General features: G+C 43.9%; 1 long non-coding RNA gene across 1 annotated transcript; it reads right to left on the bottom strand.

Annotated features, from left to right (window-relative positions):
* Positions 1-3137: 3137 nt before the first annotated feature.
* Positions 3138-8504, bottom strand: LOC146195173 (uncharacterized). Its single transcript, XR_014705974.1, has 3 exons — positions 8375-8504; positions 6331-6457; positions 3138-6240 (listed from the first exon to the last, which is right to left on the bottom strand). It is a non-coding gene; the product is annotated as an uncharacterized LOC146195173 (long non-coding RNA).
* Positions 8505-9429: the final 925 nt, after the last annotated feature.

Here is a 9429-nt window from a genome sequence, read left to right on the forward strand (position 1 = left end):
TTAAAGAAAGAGGAACCAATGTAACAATAACACGCAGTCTTTGTTTATAATATATCTTGATGCCGAGAGGAAAACGCTAGGCGGTAGGCTGTTCAAACAGGCAGATCATAATGACATGTACGCGTGCCATACCGTGCCGCGCCGGGGGGAAAGCAAAACAAGTATTTCGGCCTTAGGTCTCGCAGAGGAATGTATGGAATGGAGTAGTTCCTATGCCAGAAATACTTTATTACATCTGTCTAGATCCTACAAAATACCATCTATCATAAGCAGAATACTGCATGAGTGTTGCTGCGTTTAGCAACTTATGCGTCTAAGACAATTCTTCCTCACCGCTTTACTCGCGGGCAGCTTCCTTTGCCTCTGCAACAGTACTGGAAAGAGACGTGCCTTTGTTCCCGTCCATTTGGGAGCAGGTTTCACCTGTAATTTCGACTATGCATCGTCTTTGCCTTCAGCAGCGCTAACAAGAAAACCAAATTAACCACTCTTCATTGCATGGCTCCATGGCGCGGCTCCATGGCCTTTCTCCTCACGGGCACGTTCTTACAGCGTGAATAAAGTCGAGCTTTATGTCCGGCTGTCTTCCACAAAATGTGGTAGATTACGTCATTATGCTTATATTCACCCTAGAATTAGGTATAGGAGGACAACATGCGGTGGAGATAGAGGACGTGGAAGCATAAGCCCGTTCTTGCTACGCTTGCTCAGCCGCTGCAGCCGTTCTTTGTATTTCTGCGTTTCTGCATTTGGCACTGATGTGTAACAACTGTTACACAACTGGTGGAAGTGTTGGGTTCGCTTCCCAACCTGCGTCGACGAGACAAAACACAGGGTTCACACCTGTCCATCAGCGCCCATGCCACCGCCTCCGTGATGAGTCGCCTAAATTCGGGCCTCCGGCCACACCTACAAGGACGGCGCAGCCTCTACCGTTGGTCCAATGAAATGGCCACAGAAAGCAGGTCCCCAGAGCCCATCCTCTACCACACGTCAAGAATACCACCATCTTTTCGTGGCGACGTGCGCGAAGGTGAGGAAGATTGGCTGGACACCTTCAAGTGGGTCCTCCCTACAGCGAGTAGAGCGAAGAGTGTAAGCTCCATAACGTCTACTTCGCGCTCGAGGAGTCTGCTAGGTAACCCCCAGTTCACCTGAGAAACATTTCTCCGCAATCTCCTAGCTACATTCCCCAACGCAGACCACCGGAAGAAAGCTGAAGGTGCGCTGCACTGCACTCCCTTAACCAGAGGACGAACGAAAACGTCTGCATGTATGTAGAGGACATGGCGCGACTCTTCAAACTTGCCGGCCCCTCCTTGGCGGAGGAGACGAAGGTTCGCTACCTCATGCGTGGGGTGACGCAAGAGTTGCTCGCGGGTCTTGTGCGCATTCCACTGCGTACGATCGCGGAATTTCTCACCGAGGCCACCACAATTCAGACGACGATCCTGCAATGAGCCCGCCAATACTAACGAGATGCGAGGACACTTTGGCTCGCTGTTTCGTTAATGAAACTAAGCAGCCATAAGGCTGCTTTACTTGACCTGATCTGTCGGTACTCACGGAAGATTACAAGCCCTCGAGCTGCTTTCCAATGCGCCTTCTTTCACATCGCTGTCTGAAGTCGTCCGGGACTATGTGTGTGCCTGGCACCGCAGCAGTAGCAAGTCTGTGAGGTGCCCCAGTTTGATGTTAGACCTCCATAATCATCTGTCTTCATTTCGGAATGAGCATTATGCTACTACGTGAACGCCAGGACTCAAGTAGCGCAGCCGCCTGGTCTTAACCGTGGGCCTGTTCAGCCAGTCTATATCAGCAACCAGAGAAGTGTGAAGTGTGGCGTGCACCAGACCGTTGGCCACTCTCTACCACTGTGAGGCGGGTCATCTTAACAAAGCGCGCCAGTAAAGTTGAGTGGCTCTGCGTAATCTGGCGCCTGACAACCCTTGCTCGCGAAATAGTGAATGGCCACTCGAGACCAAAGCTCATTTGTCGGTACACCAGTCACAATATGTAGGCGTAAGGTAATAGAGCGTCCGATAATGTATGTTGAATATTCCGGGTGGCACATCCGCTACTGCGGTCTTCACGGCACGACATCTGGGCCATCCAACTGACTCCGGGGGAGGGACGTATACGGACTGGAATCGCCCGTTCTTCCCCGGGGAGTACGGCTGTGTGCGCGTGTGTTGTGTAGTCGGTGAGTGGCGCGCGGGAAGAGCGCTCCATTTAAGTGGAAGATGGACACTCAGCGTTTCCGGAGCAGTGCGGTTGTTCTTTGAGACGCTCTCCGACCAGTGTCATAGTGAGTGCAGTTTGGTCAATTAAAAGTCATGTTGTTGTTGTTTTAAAAGTTCTCCCTAACGTCATTGAATAACGAACATATTTTGGTACCGAAACCCGAGAGTAAGCGAAGAACAACGGCAACTTGGAACCAGCGTTCCAACTGCAACGGACGACAGCGATGGAGCGCCTCCAAACAAAGAGAAAAGTTACGCGCTCCGAACTGAACTGACTGAACGAGGAGCTTGAGCGACTAACGACGGCGGATGACCGATCCCCAGCAACGAGACTTCCTCGCGGAAATATCAGATGAGTTGGACCCCAGTAAACACCAACCCATCTATGAGACGGCTATAAACTGTCTTGCCAAGACAAGCAAGATGCCTGATAGATGTCTCAGTAGACCTCTGAGATAGCTACTAAACGTATATAATATGTCTCGACAAGATATGCAAGACATTGCCAGATGTCTTGATCTTTCTTTTAGTGATCTTGTAGCTCAGCTAATGCACCCTCTTTTTTAGGCTACAAGACGTCTTGCAAGATATCTCCTAGAAATCTGGAAGACAAATAACATACTAAACGTAAGTCAGTCTACTAGATAGCTTTAAGGCATCTTGCCCAAGATAAACAAGTTAACTTATAGACATCTGAAGTGGCACCCAAGACAGCTGATAGACATTTAAAAGATGCTTTGACAAGATTTGAAAGACGTTTTTATATGTCTTGGTACATCTTGTAGCTGCCTTCTAGCTCAGCTAATGACCCACATTTTTAAGCTGCAAGACGTCTTGCAAGTCATCATCTAGAAATCATTAAAATAGATTCTGAATGTCTTAAATGAGCTCTAGAATCTCCTGCAATGCTCTAAATTATTTATTCCCTGCTATTTCTCGCAAAACTGTCTGAAATGCTTATGTATTTGCAGAGGTTTTCAACACCACTGCCAGACATAAAATATAGTCTCGTCAGATGCTACTACAACTAAAGCTGCATTGCCGTCACACACCCACAGTGCTCTTTCACACATTCAGTTATGATGCAAGCTAAACTGATGTACAATTGTAAATCATTAATTCTCACGCACTACAACTGTTGTCTAGTAATCAGAACTGTATGTTTTTTATTACAAAGTGTGCCACATTTCACTGTTAATGGCCATCAGGTGCTCTTTGGAAAGTTTGGTAGTAACTGCACCCAATGCTAGAAAATGACATGAGTAAACTACAAAACTCTTTAATTTCCTCAACATTATACATTCCAAATAGGCAACTTCAACAATCTCACGGACGTTAAAAGCAAGGAAAGCCACAAGCAACAGTATGCAAATGAAAAAATTGGGTTCTCTGAAGCCTACTATTGTACCAAGGAAGAAAACACCAAAAATAGCCAACTCATGAACACATGACATGTAAAGAATGATGCACATTGTCATTCATTCTCACAGACATTAAAACTGCGAACAGTAAGTGAGATCTGTACACAATCTTTGTTACAAAACATGCCACGCTGCACGGTGGACAGCCATGGTTGGGTGCTCTTTGGGAGATTCAGGAGTAACTGCAAAAGGTGCTAGGAAACAAAATGTGTAAATCATATATTTGATTTTTTTCAACAATGCACTACGAAGTTGAGAGCACGAAAACTAGACACTACAAGTGGTATGAAAATGACAAAATAATAATGCAGTTCTCTCCAAGCTTAAAATGATCTGTTTACAAAAACAATGAAAACATCCATACTCCAAACAAGAACAGGAAATGACTAGAAATAAACAGGGATAGGTATGCAAAAGTGTACAAAACTGGTTGAGTGGTTGAATGAACTATCTGCATAATGTTTGTACAAAATAAAACAAAGCAACAAATTCGAATGAAAAAGCTTCAGTATACAGAAAAAGGTTCTTTCACAAAGGACCATCATCACCAGTGTTGCATTTCATAATACTATATGTGCATGCATGTCACCAACTGAATGCTGGTCAAACATACATCTTGTAGAAACTGCATAAACACTTGAGCATTAGGCATGACATCAAATCCATTAAAAAATCTACACTGCAAAAAAAGAAGCCAAGACTGCTTCACTGCTGCTGTTCCTGTTAGCATGACTAGAATGCACTGAAAAAAAAGTGGAATGGCTGCATGCCTGTCATAGTTACATTCTACTATCATAACTAAAAAGCACTAAGGAAAAGGTAGCAGGTAAGGATCATACATCACTCTACAAGAAACACTAGAAGGCACCATAAGAAAAAAAAAGGAAGGAGCAAAAGGTTTGCATCCCTGCCATTGTACATACCAACCACTATATTCCATCTCAAAAGCTGTTTGCAGCACTACAAAAGATAAGGGCAGCATGAACCAGCCATGATGGCACAAACTGCCCTTATAGTGCAGCAAACAGCTTGCGAGGAGTACAGAAGGCACAGCAAAAAAAAAAAAAGAATAAAATTCAGTGTTGCACATGGTGCTGCTCTTCACATTCTGCTGGTATAAAAAGAAGGAAGTTAACTGCTGAGATAGTTGGTTTTCAGAAATAAAAAAGGTATTTAGCATAACACAGACACACACAAGAAAGAAGACACCACGTGTACTTACTACAACTGTTTATTTCGGGGAAAACAGTCGATGCATAGCTTTCACTGCTGATGTGCGCATGTACAAGGCAACAGGAAAACAGCACCAATCTTATCAAAGCAGATATGAGAAGTATCTGTTCAGCCTCAAAGAAAACCCGAAGTGTCGCTGACACAGCTCAAACCTGTTTAATGTATAGATGGTATCCTCTGCTCCCTGAAAGCTTGCTCAGCTAAGCCATCACATAAGCTACGAAAGCAAACGGGTCGGCTGTCAGAAAAGACATGGCCAGCATTTCGTAAAGTGCACCACCGTCTATAAAATTCTACTCTCATGTAGAAAAATCTTATTTTGCACAGGCAGGATTCTGCGCCAATGGCCAACTTAGGGAACATGCAAAAGACATTAACAATGAAGGTGAGCGACTTGTCCTGCACCGTAGGGTTTGCACCAATTGTGAAAACTGTGGGTAACGGCTCATGAAACACTAGAAGCCCTTCATATAAAAAAGCAGGTTACAGCTGTGTCAGCAGCAAATTGGTTTTTCTTATGAGACTGAAGAAAAATTTCTCATGCATAGTTTGACAAAATTGGTGCTGTTTCCATGTTGCCTTGTACCTGTGCGCATCACCAGGGTAGGCTATGTATATCGGCTGCTTTTTGCTGAACAGTTGTAAGTGCTGATGGTGTCCTCTGTCTTGTGTGCGACTGTGTTATGCTAAATAGCCTGTTATTATGCATGGAGAAAAGGCATTGAAAAAAAAACAAACAAGGTCTGAATACCTCTGCCAACATTCTGGCATGAAAGCATTGTAAAATGAGGGAGCTGGCATGGGTTGTGCATCTGTTATCTTGTACAACTCCTAGAGGGCAGAGAAAATTGAAAAAAAAAAAAACTTCCGGGGGCTATCAGATCCACTGCAGTCAGTTACAAATTAAGAATGAAGGGGCGAATATCCCTCAAAGGAGGCTTTTCTGCCAATCAGATCGTTCTCAACACCGGTACCACTCCAGCCCTTGTCCACAGCTAACTAGGCTGGGCAGCTTTTTCTTTATCGGTACTGAACACCAGCTGCACTGCCTCTTTTTTGTCACCTACTGCCATGAAAGGGGGAATTCCTTTATGGCTCAGTTGATTGGGAGGCTCCTCTCTGTCAATTGTTGGAGGCCTACCTTTGCAAAATTACAAAGCTTCAAACTTGATTGTAAATGAGTACAGAAGGTGCCTTGATCCCAGCTGCTTGCTATTGTGGCACTGTTCATGGTGGCTGCGCAGCGCCTTTAGATGTGGACTTGGTCTTTGTCACAAGGCAAACACCAACCACTCTGTTGTGACGTCTGCAAAACTAAGTTTCATTGGCTTTCCATGTCACACCTGCCAGGATTAAAATCAAAAGCACGATTTAGATATATGAGCTCCCAAACAGAAGGAAAAAGTCCCACTGTTGGCACAGTCAAACCATACCTGTGTATTCAGTCAGTAGCCCGCGACTGCCCAGTAAGATGTCAGTCCTGTCCCTCATCGCTAAGTTGTGTTTGCAGCACAGACAGGAAAAGGATAGTTGCTAGGCAGCCGTGGAGGTGGTGGCAACCTGCAAGGTGTTCAATGCTTTAAAGATTTCTAGTGAAGTTTAATAAAGCAAATCATTGACTACAAAACACTGGCACAAATTCCACTATAGGATAAGGATTTAACCTCAAAATATGTCACATAAGGTTAAGAGTACTGAGTACACAATAGAAATATGTTTAACCAAGACACACACTAGCAGTACAAAATAGTGCTGAGTATAATATATGTATATTAATAACTCCTTGATGACCTCGACGGCTAAAACATTTCCTTGTCTTCACCAACTGACACACCTGAAGAGAACCACCATTTTCCTGATTTATACATTCCTTTTTTTTTATTGAGAGTCACTTTCTATGCTGGGTAAGGTTTCTGTCTCTGAGTTTGCCAAGTGCTTCATTCGACATATGTAGAGAAGAAATAAATCTATGTATCATGTATCTATGTATGGATGCATTAGCTATGTATGTATCTATGCATGTATATATGTAGGTACCTATGTATGTATGCATCACCAGTTTTTCCTAGAAGAATGAAAGCAATATTTTAAACAGTGAGCATGCACCCAGAGCAAAAAAAAAGAATGCATAGCTCACTTGCTTGAGCTGTTGGGTAAGTGTTTTGTTTACATGAAAATTCGCACAGACACAAAATAACAAGAGCACCAAACACAGACACAACAGCACAATGTGAAAAAGAGCATTAAATTAAATGAAGGCATTTCGCCTTTGATGCCAAACACCTTCACTTCGGGAGTCCATATGCTATCAAAAGGTTTGCGTGGAGTCACAGCTTTGTTGGGACAGCCAGAAGGCATACACTGAACCCATATTATAACATGGCTACATTCTATATGCCTTAAAAGTAAGTTAAGATTCAGTACTCTATTTTCTTTTCCCAGTTCTAGATAGGAAGAGTCTATTGGCCCTGAAGCAAGAAAACAAATGAAATTGATATGTTTTTGTGTATTAATAATAGGCTTTTCGTTATACGAGGTCCCTCCGAAAGATTTGCTTTTGACTTCTTTCTGTACCAATTGAACTGAAGCTTAATTTCTTAAAACATTTCCGCCAATAAAAGAAAAAAAAAACCTGAGGACCAAAGCAAATAGAGCACCAGCACATCACACAGCATACAGTTCAGGAACCTAAAAAGAACTAAATTGTGCTTTCTGACTATATAAAAATGTAAAATCACTTAATCACTGAATATATACGGACTATAGTATTGTTGTGGCAATGTAATGACTGACTAAACATTTTATGAACTATTAAAATTAAATCACTGCAGAATGTTTGTACGCCGTTCTTATCTCGCCATGTGTTTCAACTTGTGCCTGTGAACAGGCCGAGAGTGTTTTGCTAGCAGTTGGGAGAGTCGCTGTGGCCAGAATGCACCTTACCCTCCCCTCTAGGGCGGCTTGTTGAGATCGTTCTTTTTCTTTTTCGCAACCGCGGCATAACGCGCGTATAGAGCTCTGCAGGCTGCCATAAACAATGCACGGCTTCCACTCGACGATGCGTATTTTATGTATCTTGCTGCAGAGTGAAGGCCACGCTAAGCATGCAGACTTTCGTGCTCAGTTGTGTTTCCTGGGAAAGTGTTAGAACCAGCGGCAATCAACAAAAGACGTCGGATCGCCAAGCTCATTTTAAATTACATCGCGAGGTTCCGCCGCCAATGGCAGTTCACGAAACGCGGCGAGTGGAATTACAAGCGCAAAACCTTCCTGCATGCACAAAACTATACATGCGCCATAAAACACCGCCTTTCGTACTGACTAAACGGTCCGCGCGCGCTATCTTGTTTGCCCTACAGCCTGCGCCGGCGGATGCAAACAACGGTCCTTGCAGCATTTTTATCGGAAAAAGAAAACACTCAGTCACTTTACTGCTCCATTAAGTGACTCATTTAGAAGAACCAATTTCTTACTCACCCAGCGAAGCTTGCCTTGCAGCCAGAAGTAGCAGCCGCTGTGCGGGATACATTTTCAACGCAGTCACAAACCAACGGCCTCACGTGCAGACACGACTAGACACGACGAAATGGCCAGCGGCCGAGCAGCGCATTGATACATTAACTTTAAAAAGAATAGAAATCTGAAATATATTTCATAAAACAAGCTATACAAGTAAAATGTAACTGTTGCTTATGACGTATTTGTTTCAAAACGGTAAATACAACCTGCGTCTTGCGTAATTATTTTGGCGCACTATTTTCTATCTCGCTGTAAAGAGGAGGGGTGCAAAAAGGCCACGGCGCGCGAAGTTTGGGAATGGCGCATCGTGCATAGCTGGCGTTCCGTATTAAAATCGGCGCAGCAAATCGTTCCTCTGTGCGAACTACTGGCTTTTATCACACGCGGATACATCGCTAGTTTACTTCGTCGTAGCGAACACTCGGAGTTTGGAGTCTTCCGACGGACTGGACTGCGCCCAGCGAGGTCGAACACAGTACGCGTGTGGCTATGGGCTGCACCAATGCAGAAATGAAGGTGTCAGCGGCTTTTGTACATTATGTTCAGATACCCATCGCCTAAACAGCATTTCTTGGTGCCATATTGGTCCTGCATGCTGGAAACAGCCCAGATTGCATGCTTAATTCAAAAGCGCAGGCACTTTGGATACAGCATTTTGCAAGCTGAAAAATTGCTAGAACAAACCTTCGACAATTTATACTTAGAGTATGCAGAACAGTGTCGTCCAGTTAAATTGTGTACATATTGCACTATAGGCGCATATGTGACCCTGAAACGTCTTGTGCGGAAGTATGGTAGACTTCTGAAGCAGAACTCTAGAAGACATCTGGCGTAAGCCGGCTAATAACTGTCTTGCGTAGCTGAAGACATAAAAATTCTTCACAAGACAGATTCCAGACATCTTGCCGATGATGTCTTCTAGACTAGCACCAAGCGACGTCTTGTAGATATCCTTGATAGCTCAAGATATATGTGACCAATATAGACATATCAAGACAGCTACAAGATATTCT

Source organism: Amblyomma maculatum, chromosome 3 (assembly GCF_055883805.1).
Source record: "Amblyomma maculatum isolate TAMU_Amacu chromosome 3, ASM5588380v1, whole genome shotgun sequence".
Classification (NCBI taxonomy): domain Eukaryota; kingdom Metazoa; phylum Arthropoda; class Arachnida; order Ixodida; family Ixodidae; genus Amblyomma; species Amblyomma maculatum.